The sequence below is a fragment of the Coenobita brevimanus genome, chromosome 78 (assembly GCF_032717465.1).
Source record: "Coenobita brevimanus isolate Jiangsu-jjx chromosome 78, ASM3271746v2, whole genome shotgun sequence".
Classification (NCBI taxonomy): Eukaryota; Metazoa; Arthropoda; class Malacostraca; order Decapoda; family Coenobitidae; genus Coenobita; species Coenobita brevimanus.
Genome location: NC_137031.1, coordinates 17,309,609 through 17,329,100, shown reverse-complemented (window position 1 = coordinate 17,329,100; position 19,492 = coordinate 17,309,609).

Genomic DNA, 19,492 nt, shown 5'->3' with positions numbered 1-19,492 from the left:
TACCCCCGCTAATACCAATACACCAGTCCTGTATGAGACAGCCCTAGCATGTATTCAGTATGGACGGTGGGTGTTAGCGCCGAAGTGGTGACATGTAGAGGTGTATGATACGTAGGAGGACTACTGGGCCTTGGGAGCAGGCTGTGAAGCCTATGCCCAGAGTGGAGCACATAAAAAAAAAAATGTATGGCAAAAAGGGAGACAGGAAAGTTTCCTTCTTCATTGCTCATTGGTTTCTCAATGTTTCAGTACTAAGACAGTAATAGATGCTTCATGGAATCTATGAAGATTTTCTCAGTGACTGTCCAGTATATAGCAATGAGCGCATTGCATGCATTTTATTTGTCTGCACTATGACAAGCATTAACCCACTTTTCTGTTTTTTTCTCTTGGAAGAAAAATATTGAATTTCGTTCATTCTGTCTTAGGTTTGGTATTAAAACAACCTTACTCAGAACAGTGCTTTGCATTTTTAATGGCAACATGAACATAAGACCCAGTTGAAAAAGCACATCAGAGTAGGCTCATAGTTCTATACCTGGATAGAGCTGAGACTGGGATACACTTAGCTTGGCGAGAGAAGCGTGACGTCATAACCTTCATATCCTTAGGGACCTGCACAACGGCTGACCTGTTTTAACGGGCCATGAATCTGGCCAGCTGCTTACTGAGTTATAGAGTGTTGTGAAACATTGAACGGTATTCTTAGTGTGATTTTTAGGTCATGGAGGTAATGATTGAGAAATGAGGCTGAAAGGACTGAGCCTTTTGTGACACCGTTGGCAAGTATTTTAGTCTAGTTTTGGTTGAGTAGTTGGGGTTGTCTGCTTGGGTGGAGATTGGCAAGCCACTTCATGTCACTGGCATCCATGTTTACGATTTTCTTTACCAGGATACCTCATAGTAATTTTTAAATGTTTGTGTCTTTTGCTGCAGGTGTGATTGTTAGTGGGTAGTGTTTCTTGCCACAACCATCACAAATATTTAGGTCAGTTTAATCAGGTGTGTGGTGAGACTATGTTGGGGTCGAAATTTATGTACGGTATCAGGCGAAGAAATAGACGGGGATGATGTCAACTCAAAATGCTGACCAGAGAGAGTATCAGTGTGACGCTGCTAAGGTGTTCCTTCAAAAACCTTTAACTGACACTGAAGGGCAATTATACAAAGCTTCACACAGTTGAACGTGTGCCTACCAACGAATTCATTAATATACTACTACTGGGTATTGACCGGATGAGGACAGGAACAGAAGTGGATTTCTTTTCTAAATGTGTGTTTGTTCATATGTCACCAACTCTTGGTTCCTCGGGACGTTACGAGAAGGGGCACAGACATGTGGAAACTTTATAGAGATTCCGCCCCCGTGATTAAGTCAAGAATTATCTTCAACAACCGTCTGTATTCTCAGCCACAAAGCAACAGTTTAACCAGACAGCCACAACACAACCAAGCAAATTCAGGTCCTCTGTCTGAAATTGCTGATCATAATATACGTCATAATGAGTTAAGAATATCACTACTTGTATTTTAAGTCACTGAGAAGCTAACCAAAGAAGAAGGGATGGGAAATTTATGTGACGGGGGACGGGGGGGGGGGGACAGTAATATAGGGGTAAAAGATGGCAGTGCGATATTAATAGGATGCATCTATGGATAGCATTGTCACTAAGTGCTCAATTAAGCATCGAAGTAATGGAATGTGAGCCTATGGAGAGAGAGAGAGAGAGAGAGAGAGAGAGAGAGAGAGAGAGAGGGGGAGAGGGAGAGAGAGAGAGGGAGAGAGAGACGGGGGTTGGGTGGGTGGGAAGAGAGTATTAGGAATAAGAAATGTAGAAAGGAAAGGCATAATAGATTTACATGGATGAGTGAAGTGGAAAAATAGTACAACGAAGACGTAACAATATTATTTAAGACCGCAATTGTTTCAGGCAGGGTACCTCCCACAACCACAATTCGGGGGTGTTTTGGCGACTTTCACCAAGGGCAAATTGACTGTGTTCTGGCTAAAGAGGAAGAATTTACACACCTGACAAGCAGTCCGTACCCCTGTAGGCCTAATGGTTACCGCACAATCGCGCATCAAACTTCAAAAAAAATTTATGATAGTTACCCCTCGAAAACAATAGAAAACATGAAAATTTTGATTACCTATTTTCCTTATTGAAACAGGTCATTTAAAAGTGTTTTGTCACACCAACCATGAAAACAGGTGTATGTAGGTGTGGGGAGATTACTAGACTGTGGGGAGATAATGTAGGCTGTGGAGAGTAGGCCTACAGGTACGGGGGTTGGAAATAACCAGCTTTTCGCATGGATAGAAAGCACTTCGTTGTGTTCTGTAACATCTACCATGAAAACAGGTGTGTATGTAGGTGTGGGGAGATAACAGTGTGGGGCGTGGGCATACAAGGCCTTGGTGGTACATGGGGAGAAAAATTTTGGCAACAACCAAATTCTCTTGTGGAAACCCTCCATTTCAATGGGATTTGTCATACCAGCCATGAAAACAGGTGTGTATGTAGGTGTGGGGAGTAGCCCTACAAGGCCTCATAGTCATTCCAAAACTAACACAGACACATATAAATGTTTATAACCATCAAGGACATCAAAATAAAGTTGAATAATGCTATAAATGCATGCATAAGAAAGGAAAAAAAAAGCAATGATTTTCCGATTACTCTTTTTATTGTCCCAGCTTCTCGTTACACATTTATCACACCATTACAGTTACCACATTATCATTACACTTCATCACACTTATCATTACAGTTTCGGCAACAAGCAAATTCACTTGTGGAAACTCTCCATTTCATTGAAATTTATCACACCAGCCATGAAAACAGGTGTGTTTTTATGTGTGGGGAGATGAAACAGGTGCGGGGAGTAGCCCTACAAGGCCTCATAGTCTTCCGAAAACTAACACAGACGGACACTACTCAAAGGTGCTAATCTGGGCAGGTAGGGAGAATGAAAAAAAATAATAATAATAAGATGCGTTGTATGTAGTACAACATACAGCATTCTCCAACTACGTACGTACAGAAACTGGTAGGTACGAAGTGAGAAATGAACAGAGTGAGGTGTAAAAATTTGGGAAGAAGTAGAAATAATATGAAACAGTTACGTACATCAGGCCTGACACTCGGGGGCCTGTTGGGGGTGGGAAAGGCAGTAAGGGACAAGGAGGGAGAGATGGGGTGGGGTTTGGGGGGGGGACAAGGCAGGCAGGGAGGGAGGAGGGACAAGAGAGAGTGGGAAGGGACGCAGGTTGTTGTGGAAGGAGATGCAGTTGCGTGGAGGGGTGGGAGAGTGAGGGGGGACAAGGAGGGCGTGAGGGAGTGGAGTAGAGGGTGGCCTGGAGGCGGCCGAGAGGGGGGTGCCCCCCCACCGTCCGGGTTGGTCCGATCCCCCCTCACACTACATATGGGGCGAATTCTCATTGGCCTGAAGCCATGTACGTCATAATCGGGGTGCAGCAAGTGCTCGGCATTTTTTTACAGGCCGCGTTCAATTGATGCGATTAGGCATTTAGGCATAAAACTCAAATCGTATCAATTGATGTGCTTAAGACTTAAGGGGTTAAAGCACCCACTTACATACCCACTTTTTCCCCAAGCATGTTTAGCACCCTGCAGGCTTTTGGACAACAGGGGCAGTATCGTTTATTTCCAAATGCTCCTTATGTTAACCACTGAGGCCTGAATACTAACAATGTTGGCATGCAAACCCATGTTAATCCTCCTCCTCCTATATGGCATGTTCCTAATATGGCAACTACTAACCTTACTACTGCTACTCCTCAAACATTACCATTTGTAATGCCAGTTAGTCAATCTCAGGGGCCTTTCATTACCCAGTCACCTTTGAGCTCAGACAGTATAAAGGTGTTGCCCACAGCACAACCGACTATGCAGTTTACTGGAGAAGATGACCATGACATACATAGGTACCTAAGAGATTGTGAGGCTCAGATACATAGACTGAAGCTTGCTAGTGATAGGAAGAAAATCTGGCATGTTAAAGCCCATATTAACCCGTCACGTCCCGAGGTTTTCCGCACCTCCGACATCCCCCAGTCCCGAGGTATTTTCGATTTTTTTTTTTTTTGGCTAAAACCTTCGCTTTTGGTGAGAAACATCGAAAATTCATAGAGAAATCGCTCACCTGAGGTTTAAAGTGCCCAATCCAGGTAGGAGTTCCTCCTTACCTGAGTGGGTTTTCTAACATGCTGGCACCAAAGAAAACGAGTTCTATGGGAGGGTAACTATTTTATCCACTCATAAACGGTATTTATTTATTTACTTGGTACGAATGTATATGTAGTATGACAGTATATTGGTTTTCAAGCAGTAATAAAGGCATTATAAGCATTGTTTCACTCACTAACTAATCACCATACCTGACCTATTTTTGCCACACTACCTGATCATTATTTCTGGCTGTTTCTTCTTCTAATGCTATGTAAACATTGTCCTCCACATTGTCATCGATTGGGGAATCACTCTGGCCCTGAATAACTTTACTAGCCAGGTCACTGGTAACAGGTCCTTTGCCAAGACAATGGCGTGAGGGGGGGAGGGGGGAGGTTATGCAGTGTAAGGCATTGTCCCTGCTTGGTATCTTGAACAGGAATAGACGAAGGTGTCCCGTGTATACATACGAAAAATCACGTGCGAAAATTGAAAATTGTGCAAATTAGCGACCTTGCAATTGCACGACGTACTGGTACGTCGCCGGGACTGGCAAATGCAAATCGTTGCAACGTACCCATACGTCGTCGGGACAGGGCGGGTTAATCCAAATTCCCAGGAGGCTGAAATGCTTGAATCCTCTATTATTCAAACCGGACCTACTACTGAGGAATATGAGAGGTTTAATACCTAAACCGCGGGGTTGTTTTTGCCTGACTTGCGTGTCTTGCAGGCATATTCGTGCTACGACAGACTCTCTAAAAATATTTGCCAAAAATCAGTTATTAGTCCTAGAATATTATAATTAAATATGCCTATGGCACATACATTTAGCTTTCTCCTGGGATGTTTGTTGAGCCTTCGTCGAGTACCGTAGGACTTGTGGAGACCTCTGAAGTTGGGTAACGAAGTCTCCACTTTACACTTCCCGACAACCCGTAATATGATTACCACAGCCTGATATTATCACTAGAAACACTATTCTATGATTCTCAAATAGTTTGGAATCCATACTCCAAAAAAAAAACACACACTGAGAAAGCCATGAAAATTACGAGTGCGTATGACCTTCCCACTTGCAATTGTTCGCTGCTGGTGTTCTGTCATTTATTATTCATAAAAACACTCACACATTATATTTCTATTACTATATAACACTTTTATATATCTACAGTCTTTATCCATAAGTTTCCTTCAGTAATAGTAGTTTATTGTCACTGTACGCATTCAACTTCTATTTCAGTAAAATATGTAGCATTCACTTTCTGGTCCTGTATACTAGCGTTGAGAGTGAATCTGTCACTTTCATTTTCACTTTCATAACTCATAGTATTCATACATGCTAGAGTGAAACTTTCACTTTCATTACTCCTAGTATATATACTCGTATTCTTATATTACTACTCATTTACATTTCTATTTACATTCTGTATTTTATTTACATTATTTACATTTCTATGTTATTTACACTGTGTTATGCAGTCACTTGCAGTAACTTATAAAACTATTTTCCACTGTTCACTTATATTTACATTCATTGCTTTCACTTGCTGTTTACACATTATTTACATTTCCACTTGCACTGTTTTACTCACCAGATAGATCGTAGTCACGGTGGAATTTGGCAGGCGCGAATCCGACGTGCTCTCACCTTGAAAGATGACAGTAAACTGAATAGAGTGTGGTGGCCTGCCTAGGGGAGCTGCCAATGTCAGCGGGGTGACAGCTGCTAATATATACGCTATGAAATGATTGGCAGGAAATCTAGACAATATATAATAAGTTTTAGGTAGTTCCAGGTGAATGTAAATATCACTTAGGCTTCTCCCTTCCTTTCTTATTTATATTTTTATTACGATAATAGATTATACGGCATATTTCAAGGGGAAATAAACAGCGAAAATTAGCGAATGAGTGCACGTGGGGTGTTGTCAGGTGATAACTAGCCAGTTCCAGGTGTATGGCACTATCACTTACCTTAATTCTTTCTTGTATATATTATTTGGTATAAGATTAGGGCATAGGGCTTATTTCAATGGATGAAATCAGTGGAAAATTCCAGGGAAGATTTACTTAGCGTAGCACGGCCGGGCAGGCAAGAGGAGAGGGTAATGGAGGGGAGTCCAGAATGGGGAGAAATGGCTAAACTGTCAACAATGGATGGTAGCACAGATGAGATTAGGAGTGCTGACTAGTGTTGCACATTGGCAGTACTGATAGATGATACAAGCCACCACTTGAAAGCCCGGGCAAATTCAAAATAACACAGAATCACAAAAGTGACGTCCTGCGGTATGATCCCTTGCTCCCAAGCTTCACGAAAGTGACGCCTCGTGGTTAAAGGGTTAAGGAAGCACTGATAAATACATTCGAAAGTGACTGCTATGTGTCAGACACTTGGGTATTCAGATTGGTAAACAAGGCACAGCAGTATCCAAATTGTACTGAACGCCAAGCTCACATGAAGGCAGGTAGGTGTTATGTGGAAGCTAGCAAAGCTTTGGTAACTTCAGTCTGGGGAGACATAACTGGGGGATTGTCTTATGAGAGCATAGCTCGTCTTCTAGAGTACCTCCAGTACTTGCTTTTTTTGGCCCCTGTTGGGCGAGATAGAATACTTAGGCAGGTGAAAAGACCTCCTGAAATAGCCCTTCATGACTTGATCTTCAAGTTGAAAGTGAAGGCAGAAGGAGAGGACGTAAGAACTATCTTAGCCATGGACACAGAGAAACAAAACCCTGCTGATAAGTTCTGTACTGTGTGCTATAAGGCTGGTCATATATATAAAAAGTGTTGGCAGGCTAAAAAGGCAGCACGCCAGGCAGCCTAGGCTAACACAACTGCCATGTCTGGGTCTAGTACTTCTGGTAAAACCAGTCAGGCAAAATGCAACCAAACCAGCCCACCACAGCATAACCAAGCCTAAGTCACAGAGCCAAAGGTACAAAGGTGGTGTATCATACACGGTCAGTGTCCTCATTCCTCAGACTATTGCCCCAATGTCATTCCCAAGAGGAAACAACTAAGTAATAGGGTGAATTCGGGGGAAGCTCAGAGCCACATGCAGAAATAACCCAAAAGGTCGTACAGTCCACCGATGCGTGTGTGGCAACTATAAAAAAGGCGGATTTATTGTCAATTCCTTGGATTATAGGGAAAGGCCAGGTGTCTTTGATAGTTGACACCGAGGCATGTGCAAACATTATTTATAGTAAAGTGCTTGAAAGATTAAAACATCTGATGCCTTGTGCACAATGGATGTTATCAGCACCCTATGTGATTTTGACAGGTGTGACAGGGAGTAAAATGAAGATCGTAAGCCAGGTACCGTTGACACTGAGGGAAGATAAACGTTCTCCAGTATTACATGTTACATTCTATGTGGTCGAGGACTTCCCTCTGCCAGCTGATGGTTTATTAGGGCCTTGAGTCCATGAAGGAGTACAATGTGACTATACACTCTCAGAGACATTCCATTTCCATTAATGGGAAGGAGTTTGTGGGCCTTGTTCCCCCAGCAACCAAAGCTGGAGATAGTGGAATCCAAGAAGGAGCCATTCAACCAGTTGCTACCCTGACAGGTGAAGCAAGGGAATCACCAGGCGAACACGAAACGGAGGGTATGGGCTGGAAGCAGGCCAAGGCTATAGTGAGTAGGAATCACCACTTGCCCAATCAGACTGTCTGCAAAATTCCTGTAAGAGTACCTGATGGGTCGGTGGGAACTGATGTGGCATGCTTATCGGAGACCATAAAACACAAGGCATTGTCACTGGAGTCCAACCTGAATAGTGTCGGACAAGACCAGAAGACGCCCCTTTTTATCGCAAATGTGAGTGGTGGCGCAGTTAAGCTCAGAGATGGTTGTTATGTAGGGGACTCGATATACTGTGATGTCCCTGTAAGGGAAGTCAATGATGTACTGGTGATCTCTCCAGTAGTTACATCGCAAACAATGACTCAGTCAGAACGCAAAGAACGACTCAGTCTAGAGAGAGGAAGTTTGCTAGGACAGTACGTGAAGGTAACAGACAATGTTAACCATAAAGTGCAATTGCTGGCTATTCTTAACCCATAAAGTACGCAGTTTGCTCAGCAGGTCTGTCCCTCCAGCTGCAAAACAGAGTCGATTTTTCGACTTTCACCAAGGTAAAAAATTTTCTTCCCCATTTCAAGAGACTGAATTTACACATCTGAAAATGTATGTTTCAGCCAGATTGACCAAATAGTTATCGCACAATCACCCATCAAAGATGCAAAAAAGTTACTAATCCCCCATGGGCAAAAATAGAAAATATACAGAAAATGCATTATTTACGGTAAATAATTATATATACATAACTAATGCCATTGTGAAGTGTTCCCTAGGCATGAAATGTCAGTCTGGTATAAGCCCATAGCAATAAAACAAGCCAGGCGAAAAGTGGAGGTGAAAAGTGTGTGGCTGGAGGGGGGAGGAAGATGGAGGGAGGGGGGAGGAGGGATAGGGGGGAAGGGGGGAGGAGGGAGAGGGGAGAAGGGTTGCTATGCACACACCTCTGTTGGGGGTATGTTGGGGTATGGTTGGTTGGGATGGGACAATGTGGAGATGATGCAATGGGGCTGAGGGAGGTAAAGAGATGGTGGTGGGGGGAGGTTCCTTCTCCCCCACCTTGGGGGGCCAATCACACCATACCACCCCAGACACTCTAGCTCATTGGTCTGATCCCATATACATCACCAAAGGAGTGGCGTTACCCTCCCCCAGTTTTTTGTGTGTCTTTATTGATCGTGCAGAATAGGCTGACAAGTCAAATTACACAAAAGCATGATCGTACAGCATATGTCTTTAGGGGTTAAAGAATTTTCCGACATAGTGGCACTTCCAGGAGAACTGCTGGATAGGACTGGTAAGGTGAAACATCATATTGGTTTGTGCCCTGGTGCAAGTCCGATTTATGTGCCTGCATGCCGTCTACCATACAACCAAAGGAAAGCAGTGGAAGAGGAAGTTGAAAAGATGCTTCATGATGAAGTCATTCAGCCTTCTTCCTCACTTTGGAACACGCCGCTCTTTCTGGTGCCTAAAAAGGACAGTGGTGTGAGACCTGTTGTGGATTTCAAGCATGTGAACAAGGTAACCGTACCGGATTGTTTCCCAATTCCGCATCTCAGGAAATACCGTTTTCAGGGTATTGGCAGGTGGAACTGACCAAAAAGTTTCGTCCCATCACTGCCATTACCACTCACTGTGGGCACTTTGATTTTCTCCAGATGACTTTTGGATTGAGTAATGCTCCTTTGACATTTCAAAGGATGATAAACCAGTTGTTTGGTGACATGTTAGGGCAGGACGTCTTGGCGTATCTAGATGGCTTGACAGTTGTCAGCAAGGACGTGGACACTCACTTTAATAAGTTAAAATGAGTGATGGAAACCTAAAGGTCTGTGGGTCTGAAAATCAAGCTGTCAAAGTGTGAGTTCCTGAAGACATGTGTTAGATTTCTGAGACAATTAGTCAACGGTGATGACATTAAGGCTCTTCTGGATAAGGTTACTGCCATGATAAACTTCCCTACACCTAAGTCCAAGGATGATGTTCACTCGTTTCTAGGGCTCACTGGCTTCTATACGAGCTCTGGCCACAGATATGCCAGATATGCTGGTATTTCATCACTGTTAACGGCGCTACTCAAGAAGGATGCAGCATGGAAATGGGGATCATTGGAAGAGAAAAGCTTCAATGACCTCAAGAAAGCCATGACTGGAGCACCTGTGTTAGCATTTCCCGATTATACTCAAACTTTTTACCTGTGCATGGATGCCTTAGGTTCGCGTCTGGGAGCGGTGTTACAGCAGAAGGATGAACAAGGCACGGTGCACACTACTAAGTATGCCAGTAGGGCACTAAGACCCCCAGAAATGAATTACACAGCGACACATTTGGAGACATTAGCAGTCGTGTGGGCATTAGGACATTTCTGGGATATCATTTTTGGTTACTGGATAATTATTTTAACTAACCATGCACCCATACGTGACTTGTTCAAAGGGAAGAACTTGCAAGGTAAGGTCACGCATTGATACAGCAAGGTAATGGAGTTTGACCCAAAAGTCAAATATTTTCCAGGCCTTCAAAATGTTGTTGCCAACGCACTAAGTAGAAACATTGCTGCAGCCATATCTAAGGATATCCCTCTCACTGGGTATTCCCTGGACACGGTAAAAACGGAACAACATAAGGATGCAATGTGGTCTCAAGTCATCTATGCCTTGGAGTCTGGTGACGAGACTTGTCTACCTGAACTTCCGGTACTGATAACTCACTTTCATCTTCAACAAGGTCTACTGTATAAGAAACCACCAGGGAAGTGCACTGTCTATCAGTTGGTTGTTCCTGTTACTCTGCAGCAAGCTGTGTTATGGTTCGTTCATGACGTACCTCAAGCAGGTCATCCCGGACGCGACAGATGCATACGTGAGGCAAGAAAGAAGTACTATTGGCCGACCATGAGATAAGACATAGAAGCACATGTTAGTCAATGTGTCAAGTGCAGAGAAATACGAGGAACGACTGGACCTCCAACTTCCATCTTGGAGTATCGTCTACTAGAAAAACCTTGGGATACAGTCTCCATCGATCTGTTGGCACTGCCAAGAAGTCATCAAGGCTCAAACTAGGCTATGTGTTGGTGGCAGTGGACCATTTTTCACGATTCACTGTTTTAGCACCTTTACAGATGAAAACTGCAGAGGAAGTGGGACATTCTTTTGTAACCTCAGTGATTTGTCCATATTCGACACCCAAGATATTACTCAGTGATAATGGCAGTGAATTTTGTAACCAGGTGTTGCAGGAAATCTGTCATACATCTGGGGTAAAGCAAGTCATTGTTACGCTTTACAGTCCCAAGAGCAATGGCCTTTTGGACAGGACAAATAGGAAGATATTGGAAGTCCTGAGACCAGCAACCAACTCGTTGGAGAATGACTGGCAAGACTGGTTACCACATGTAGCAGCTACCATAAACTCCTCAGATAATTCAACTGGGAAATCTCCTCATTACATCTTCTATGGAAAGAGAAAGTGTTGCCCTACGATTTGCTAGCTGGACCTCCTACTCCGGTGTACAATCTCGAGGATTACAAGGTCCAGCTTGCAAAATTTCAACACATACATAGTGAAGTATGAAAAAGATTAAAAGCCTCAAGAGTGGAGATGATGGCGAAACAACACAAAGATAGTCAAGAAAAGACTTTGGAGGTAGGTCAGAAGGTGATGGTCCAGAATCCTGAAAGAACCTCCAAACTCAAACCCAAGTTCCATGGGCCATATACAATTATGGAATGAGTGCATGGACATACCTATAGAATAAGGAATGATGTAACTGGAACTCAGAAGGTAGTACATGCTGACAGGATCAAGCCAGTAAATCAAGAGCTAGGCCTAACTAACCAATCGTCTAATGTGTTGTCCCTTCTGTCTTCGTTGCAGTCTATGTCATCGTCTGTACCTGTCCCCATCCAAGAGCATCGCAGCAAGCTACGATCCCACAGCAAGGGCGATTGAGCGAGTATCTTCTCTTGCAGAAATGTGGCTTTGGCTTGTACTCCTCTCACGTTGCCTGGGGTGGACCTATGGAACGACAACGGACACGGACACGACTGCGCTGATGCCAGGAGCACTGAAGAGCCTACTAGGAGAAGTAGTGGTGGTAGAGTGTGCACTATCCGATGGATGATCATCTCCGAGCTCCAGACACTGTTAGAGGTGCTTTTGAGGGATTGTTTCACCTAAAATACCAAGTCTTGGAGATGGGGAAGTCACACGACTTGAAACAGCAGCTAATGGAAATAGGGAAGTCACCTGACTTGAGACAGTAGCTGATGGACTTTAACAGTGAAGCTTTCAAACAATCCTTAGGTGGATTAGTCAAACTTCAGACTGAACATATAGATAGGCTCTTAGGCTTACTAAATTGCATGTCACTTTACCTAATGCAGAGTCTGATCTTTCCCATCATGTCTGTGCACGTAGTAAGAGAGGACTTGTGGACTTTCTAAGTATCCTGTCTCAATAGCTCTTTAGTACAGTGCTAGACAAGGACGTAGTGCAATTGGGCAGACAAATGCACGATTTGGCATTGGTGGCTAAGGCAAATAACGGGCTAATCGTATACACGTATGAACAACTAGGTGAGTTCACTAACAAGGCTAACAAGATAATTGTGACTACCAACCATCTCATAGAAATTGTGAACAATATCCAGACTAACCCACCAACCCTAACTAACTTAGTGTTAATCGCTGAGTATCTACATGCTCTTGATGAGTCAGTCACCACTTTGGAGTTGCATGCAGCCAATATGGTAGATGGCATAGTTGATGCAAGTTTGAATAGGGTTAATGCTTTATTGCTTCCTACTCATGTTTTAAGTAATGCTCTTGACGTAGCTATGGTGAAGCATGGACTTACAGCACTTTTTGGTATAAATCAGCTGGAGTATTATTATCCACTATTGGAGGCCCAATTGACCCATGATGGCATCCTGAAATTGGTACCTATGAGGAATGCTATAACATATCATGCATGGCAGTTCATTCCTTTCCCTTTTGCTACTACTAACAACACACTTGTCATCTTGAAGGAGGGTCCGGAAGTGTTAGTTGTGTCTGATGACGAAAGGTATATAGCAGAAACGACTGTGGATGAGTCTGAGAAGTGTAAGGCTTACTTTCTTGATCTCCATGTATGTCCTGCTTTCCATTTTGTCTTGATTCCATCAGAGGTAGAGGAGTGTAAGGTGGCCTTGTTGGACCCGAACACTTCCTCTACACTGCAACGTTGCACTTTCCAACCCATCCAACTGAAATCAGTTTGCCACGTTCATATACATGCGAAACAGTAAAATTTTCTACTTTCCTGAGGCAGAGGATGGAACACTGACGTGTGCATCACAACACCAGTTCATTAAGGTAGTCGGATACGATGTTGCGCCCAATTTTTGTGAGCTGCATGGTAAAGAGATGGTAATTCTACCTAGCAAGCAACATCTAGCTTTGTCGGTGAATTTCTCATTCCAGTTACGACCCTTTCGACCTTCATTCAGTGTTTCTTTGTTGAATGTGAACGGGCTGTCTCATGTGTCAAACGGAATGGAGTTTGTTACTTAGCTGAACAAGACTGATTTAAAACCATATGTGCTGTCCTATCTTCCTTCATATCTTTCTCCTTCCTATTTTAGTCCTGGCATTGGTCATCTACTTCTTGTGGTCTTGTCCTGTGTTTGTGTTTGGGGCAATTATCTGAAAGGCATTAAAGGGAGAAACCCACTAAATCCACGGGTCCGTTCTCGCGGATTACAAGTGGATCTGGCTGAGTAGTTAGTTACCCAGCACATTGGTTAGGTTACATGGTAGTTAGGACTACAATGTCGACGGGGACGTCGAAAAGGTGTGGCCAAGCGATGTTCTGGTCCTAGTCATCACTTCCACAATGAGTTATGTCTCACGCAACTTCTACATGTTATATATATAGATGTGTTTATTCATATTTAATATGTTGAGATAAATAACCAAATACAACTTCACTGTGAGTGTGGTGTGGGAGAGAGATGAGAGGCTAGACATGCTAAGGTTAGCATTTTCAGATGTACACAGGGGAAATGAAGGAGGGTGAGAGGATATAAATTCTGCATATATCTAAGTCTTGGGAAAATATATATGTGTTAATACACCATATGCAATTAATACTGCCTTAATGAGATGTATGATTTGCATGGTAGAGTTGTAACTTACACCTACTCATGTACAGTCTCCAGCAAAAGTCGAGCGACTGGCTCGACGAGCAGGCTGGTATATGTGGCACCGCCGCACCCCCAGTTTCAACCCCCCCCCCCTCGTTCCCATTTATTCAACTACCTTCCACCCTCCCCACATCCAAGGGCCCACTCGCATTGCATCAACGACTCTTCCATCATCCATTTGTCTTGGGAAATAATGATTTTGTTATGATAACGAATAAAAACACATTACACAGTATTTTACTCGATGGTATAGTTATTTATACACCGCGATCTGAACGCAATATTCGTATGACATTGAGGTCTGTAATGATAAAATTTATCATTTTGACGGTTGTATCCAGTCAGTGTGTAACATTAAACAGTCGGAAGCTATAAGTAGATGTTTGTAGTGGTCACTGGTGTGTGTGGGGGGGGGGGGTAGCTGGCCGTCACACATTGTGGTGGGGGCATGGGGAGAGGGAGATGGGCCCGGGGTCGACGGCTCTTCCCGGGCTGGATAGTGTTCTTACCTAAATTTTCTTATCTAATTGTATCTTTACAGGAATGAGTCAAGCTCGTACTCTCCCGTGTCTTAAACCATATTTATCGTACATATCCTTAAATTTGTGAATTGTTTTGGCACACACTATTTCATTCGGTAGTGCACTCCATTGATCAATTGCTCTGTTTGGGAAACTGAATTTCCTTATGTCTTTATCACCTCACTTCTTATGCAGTTTTTTGCAGTGTCCTTTTGCTGATGCGTCCCCATATGTTAAGTAATCATTTATGTCTATTTTCTCCTTCCCTGATATGCATTTATATAGCATTATCATGTCACCTCTTTTCCTTCTCTCCTATACTGTTGGTAGATTCAGTTTATTTAGTCTTTCTTCATAGCTTAGATCCCTTAAGCTTAGTATCCATCTTGTAGCGGCCCTTTGAACGTTTCCAATCTTGTCTATGTGTTTTTTTAGATGAGGACTCCAGACTACTGATGCATACTCCAGGGTTGGTCTGATGAATGATGTTATTATCCTTCTTAGTATGTCTTCATTTATGTATGTGAATGCTATTCTCATATCTGCAAGCAGTGTATAATGTTCCGTACCTTCTCACTGATGTGGTCAGCCGGAAATAGTCTGTTATTGATAATCACACCTAGGTCCTTCTCTCTTTCTGATGTGTGTAGGGTTTTATTTCCTAACTTATAATCCCAATCAGGTCTTTTCCCACTTTTACCAAACTTGATTACATGACACTTGTCCATATTGAATTCCATTTGCCATGTATTACTCCATTCATGAAGTTTATTTAATTCTTCTTTTAGCTCTTCACAGGGGTCTGTGTTTGTAATTCTCCTTTGTATTTTTGCATCATCTGCAAACATAGATAGCTTTCATTTCCAGTGTTACTGTCTATATCATTTATATACACTAAAAACATGATTGGTGCCAGCAATGAGCCCTGTGGTACTCCACTAGTCACTTCTTTCCATGATGAGTAGTTTCCCCTTAGTACTGTTCTCATTTCTCTTTTTATGAGAAAATCTTGCATCCAACAAACAGTTTGCCTCGAATTCCTCCTTGATGGTACAGTTTCCATAAAAGTCTTTGGTGTGGTACTGTGTCAAATGCTTTCTTGTAATCTAAATAGATACTGTCCTCCCATCCTTCTCTTTCCTGTATTGGGTCTGTTACTCTGTCATAGTAGCTCAACAGATTAGTAACACATGATTTTCCTTTTCTGAAACCAAACTGTCTTCGTGTTATCATATTGCATTCTTCTAGATGATTTACCCAAGCTTTTCTTATTAGCATTTCTAATACCTTGCTTACAACACTGGTCAATGATACTGGTCGGTAGCTGAGTGGATTTTGTCTATTCCCTTTCTTGAATAAGGGGACAATATTTGCTTTTTTCCAAATATCAGGTAGTTTACCTTGACTCAAGGATTTTTTGAAAATTAAAAATAATGGTTTACTTAATTCCTTTGCACATTCTCGTAGCACCCAACTTGAAATTTCATCAGGACCATTTGCTTTTCCTCTGTCTAATTTACTTACCTCGTCCTGTATTACTTTTTCTGATATTTGTATATCTGGTAGTATGTGTAGGCATGCTTGTTCCACACAGTCCCTCTCAAAATTTTTTTCTTATCTAAAAACTGATTGGAAATTCTTATTTAGTGCTTTACAAATATCTTTCTCTTGTGTATGGGTGATTCCCTCGTCCGTAATGGATTGTATTTTATCTTTTACTTTGGTTTTGCTTCTGATGTAGCTGTAAAACAGCTTTGGTTGATCACTACTTTTATTTATGATATCCTCCTCAAACTGTTTTTGGGCTTCCCTCCTTATTCTTGTATAATCGTTTCTTGCCTGTTTGTAATTATTATATGCCCTTTCACTATTGTGTCTTCTGTATCTATTCCACAACAAATCTCTTCTTTCTTTTGATTTTTTACATTCTGTATTGAACCATTTCTTTATTCTCTTTTCTGCTTCTTTGTGTTGTGGGATGTACTTCTGGACTCCTATTTCATATAATTCACAGAATTTTTTATATACAGCATTTAAATCTTGTCCTCTAAGCTCATTTTCCCAATCAGTTTCTAAGAAATACTTCTTTAGATCATGATAATTTCCCTTTTTATAGTTTAGGCTCTTTTTGTAACTTTCATTGCTGTTTACTATGTCATATGCTATCCTGAAGTTGCAATTTAGTACTGCATGATCCCTTTTGCCGAGTGGAGGGTGTTATATTAAATTGTCAATATCATTTTCTTGCCCAGTAAATATGAGATCTAGCATTGAAGGTACATCGAGTCCTCTTTTTCTGGTGGTTTCCCTCACATGTTGCATTAGGAAAAACTCTTGCACGAGATCCAGGAGCTTTTGGTCCCAACAGCTTTCTTGGCTTATTATATCTAGAGTATTCCAATTTATATTTGTATTAAAATATCCAGTTAGTATAATTCTTTCCGATTTCTCTTCCATTTTATGTAGTAATGCTCTTAAACTCTGAATTGTACTCTCTGCCAGGTCCTCATATTCGTCTCTTTCCATGTGTTTGATCTGGGTGGCATGTACAAATTGGCTACAATAACTTTCCCTTCAGATGTGTTGATCTCTACTGCAATCAGGTCTACTTGTGAGGGTATATCTAGTTCTATTTCTTTGACTTTTAGATTTTTCTTAGCTAATATTATAATATTATAATTCCTCCTCTTCTCCATATATTATATTCCTCTAAGTTTAGTATGTCATTTAATATCCTTGGTGTTAATTTTGTTTCATATTATATTGTGGTTCATTTTCTCTGACATAATCATTCATCTCTAATAATTTAGATACCATTCCATCCACATTTGAGTACATCAACTTAATTATCTTGTTTATATACTTGTCATGACATGGTTCTATTACCTTCCTCCTTTTTATTCCCTCCTGTTTATGTACCACTTTCGTACCTGTAATCCTATTACTTGGAAAAAAATTTTTGTTCTTCTCCTCTTCTGATCTTCCCTCATTTTTTGTTTTTGCTTCCTCCCTCTTCTCTTTCAGTAATTCCAGTTCCTCTTGTGTTAGGCATCTTTTTATCCATACATTTTTTAACTCCTCTTTTTCCATAAGATTCTTTGCATTTTTTAGTATCTCCTCCACGGTGTTTACACTCTTTAAGGTTACCTTTAGAGGTCCGGACTTGCTTTTCTCGTATTTCCCTAACCTTTTGTGTTCCTCTATGTCTTTACTACAGATTTCCTCTGATACTTTTTTCGATGTGCTCGTTATATTTGCCATCTCCTTTTTGTCTCTTGAGATCTTGTTTTTTACTTCTTCCTCTTCTATACCTGTGATTACTATAGATTTGTGTGTGTGTGTGTGTGTGTGTGTGTGTGTGTGTGTGTGTGTGTGTGTGTGTGTGTGTTTTCCACTAATGCTCATAAACACGTCTTTATTATCACCATGAAGTGTGCATTACAATATTGTCCACTGCGCCATAACAATATGGCAAATAAGCATTTAATGACCATTAAATGTAAGACTTTATTTGCCAAATGTTATTCAGTCAGATATGCAGAGCAATAGCTGATTATAATACATTAGTTTGAACGTAGCCTTTAACTCCACAGGGTAAGTCAGGCTAGAACACCAGATCTCCAGTAAAACATTCACTATTGTCAGTATACCACATATTATGGTAGGGCAACTGGAGCAGGGCAATAGCAAAGGTGGTGGGTGGTCCTACTCGGTTGTGACAGGGTTACCTTATCGCTCCCCAAGTTACCTACAACATTCCATTATCATATAAATCCAATGTCTGATCCACTGTTTCATATTTTTTTTATGTTCTTAAATATACCGGTATAGTCAGTTAGTCTTCCTTATTAAATATTTGCGTAACCAAAACAGTTTGTCCATTTTAACATTCTTCTCTCTCTGAGGCAGTTGACATTTCGGCTGACGATAGTTAACCTCTTAACCACGGGGCGCCACTTTCATGACATTTGGGAGCAAGGGATCATACCGCGGGGTGTCACTTTTGTGATTCTGTGTTATTTTGAATTCGCCCAGGCTTTCAAGTGGTGGCTTGTATCATCTATCAATACTGCCAATGTCCAACACTAGTCAGCACTCCTAATCTCATCTGTACTCCGATCCATTGTTGACAATTTAGCCATTTCTCCCCGTTCTTGACTCCCCTCCCTACCTCCCCTCCATTACCCTCTCCTGTCACCTGCCCAGCCGTGCTATGCTAAGTAAATCTTCCCTGATTTCGTCCATTGAAATAAGCCCTGTGCCCTATTCTTATACCAAATAATATATACAAAAAAGAAATAAGGTAAGTGAGAGTGCCATACACCTGGAATTGGCTAATTATCACCTGACAACACCTCACGTGCACTCGTTCGCTAATTTTCGCTGTTTATTTCCCTTTGAAATATGCCGTATAATCTATTCTCGTAATAAAAATATATATAAGAAAGGAAGGGAGAAGCCTAAGTGATATTTACATTCACCCGGAACTACCTAATTTTTGTATTGTCTAGATTTCCTGCCAATCATTTCATAGCATATATATTTGCAGCTGTCACCAGGCTGACGTTGGCAGCATTGCACTCCCCCTAGGCAGGCCACCACACTGTATTCTATGCTAAGTAAATCATCCCTGGAATTTTCCACTGATTTCATCCATTGAAATAAGCCCTATGTCCTATTCTTATACCAAATAATATATACAAAAAAGAAATAAGGTAAGTGATAGTGCCATACACCTGGAATTGGCTAATTATCACCTGACAACACCTATGTGCACTCGTTCGCTAATTTTCGCTGTTTATTTCCCCTTGAAATTTGCCGTATAATCTATTCTCTTAATAAAAATATATATAAGGAGGGAAGGGAGAAGCCTAAGTGATATTTACATTCACCTGGAACTACCTAATTTATTATGTATTGGCAAGATTTCCTGCCAATCATTTCATAGCGTATATATTAGCAGCTGTCACCCCGCTGACATTGGCAGCATTGC